General features: G+C 41.8%; 1 protein-coding gene across 1 annotated transcript in view; it reads left to right on the forward strand.

Moving 5' to 3' along the window:
• The first annotated feature begins 989 nt into the window (after positions 1 to 989).
• The window catches only part of LOC106867190 (uncharacterized), a 74,876-nt gene continuing 74,155 nt past the window's right edge, over positions 990 to 1,710 (forward strand). Inside the window, exon 1 of the mRNA XM_014911993.2 lies at positions 990 to 1,553. The gene's annotated coding sequence lies outside the window, so the exon portion shown is untranslated. The remainder of the gene's footprint in view (positions 1,554 to 1,710) is intronic.

Raw genomic sequence — 1,710 nt, forward strand, 5'->3', positions numbered from 1 at the left:
GAAAACTCAATATCACCTATCTATCTATCTATCTATCTATCTATATATATATATATTACATTTGCTTCTTATATTCGTTCGATTTTCTTCATCCAATTTTTTTGGTTCACGTAACCAACCAACCACCCCACCCATCTTTCTAATATCCCCTTCATTCGACGTCCCTGTGGCCAAACAAAAGCAAAAGTCATTGCTGCTGCTGCTATAGATCCAATTAATATTTGCAGTTCTTGTCTCGTTATTTTTGTTGTGGCAGTTTCTGGAGCTGAGCAGCTGATGTCGTAATGGTTGCTGTTGATATTTTTGCAGTTATAACTACCGTTCCAACAGTAGTAGTAGCAGTAGTAGCAGCAGTAGTAGCAGCAGCAGCAGTAGCAGTAGTGATGGTGGTGATGGTGGTGGTGGCTTGTCGAAATCATTGTTGTTGCTATTGTACTTTTTATGCTATAATCTTGTTGTTATTGTAGTTGATGTAGTAATTGTTGTTGTTGTTGTTGTATAACCAGTGGTCAGCTCTGAATCAGCAGACCGATAATCGAAGGTGGCTCGTATTCATGATAATATTTCGTTCTTGGGATTTTCTTAAATAAACACAGTAGAGTACAGTTTAAAGGCGATTCGGCTGCTATTTCTAACGGGCTCGTGGTCGTGGTCGTAGTGATCATCGTCGTCGTCGTAGTAGTAGAAGTAGTACTGGTGGTGGTGGTGGTGGTGGTTCCTGTTGCTGCTGTCGTTAATACTGTTACTACGACTACAACAGCTGCTGCTGATATTGCTACTGCTGCTGCTGCTGCTGCTGATGATGATGATGTAGTGCCGCTTACTGCTACCACCGTAGTCCCACCTACTACAACTACTACTACTACTACTACTACTACTACTACTGCTGCTGTTGCTGCCGCTGCTACTGTTGCTACTGCTGCTGCTGCTGGTATTGTTGCTACCAGAACTACTGCTGCTGTTGCTTCATTTACTGTAGCTACTACTCTTGCAGCTGCTGCTGCGGTTGCTGTTGCAACTTGTGGTGCTGCTGTTGCTGCCGGTTGATAATGGTGGTGCTACTGTTGCAGTAAATAATATTTATTTATTCGTTTATGTAATTTTTTTCTTTTTTTTTGTAATACCACTGTCCACTAAATACTAACAATGTCCGTGTAAACGCCTCTACTACCACCACTACTACTACTACTACTACTACTACCACCACCACCGCTGCTGCCGGCACTTCTGCGACTATTATCAGTTCCGCTACTAATACAACATCTGCTACTACTGCGACGACGAAGACAACTACTACTATTAATACTATTATTATTATTATTATTATTATTATTATTATTATTACTGTTACTACTGCTGCTTCTACTACTACTACTACTACTACTACTACTACTACTACTGTTGCTGCTGCTGTTTCTGTTATTACGGCCAGTGAACTGGTGTCCTGCTGTGCATCCGCGTCATCTTCGGCAAGGACGCCAATTTGTCCTGTTCGGGTTAGAAAAGACCTTAGTTACCATGCAAACGTCACTGCAGAAACAACAGTCTGCCAGGTTGGTTGGAGTTACCTTGTTTTCTAATCACTTAGCATGCAGAGAGAAAGAAAGAGAGAGAGAGAGAGAGAGAGAGAGAGAGAGAGAGAAATACACGCAAACGGATGTTCAAACTGGTACTAGCATTAAGTTGGCAGGTGTTTGTCGATATGTGTGT

The sequence above is a fragment of the Octopus bimaculoides genome, chromosome 3 (assembly GCF_001194135.2).
Source record: "Octopus bimaculoides isolate UCB-OBI-ISO-001 chromosome 3, ASM119413v2, whole genome shotgun sequence".
NCBI lineage: Eukaryota > Metazoa > Mollusca > Cephalopoda > Octopoda > Octopodidae > Octopus > Octopus bimaculoides.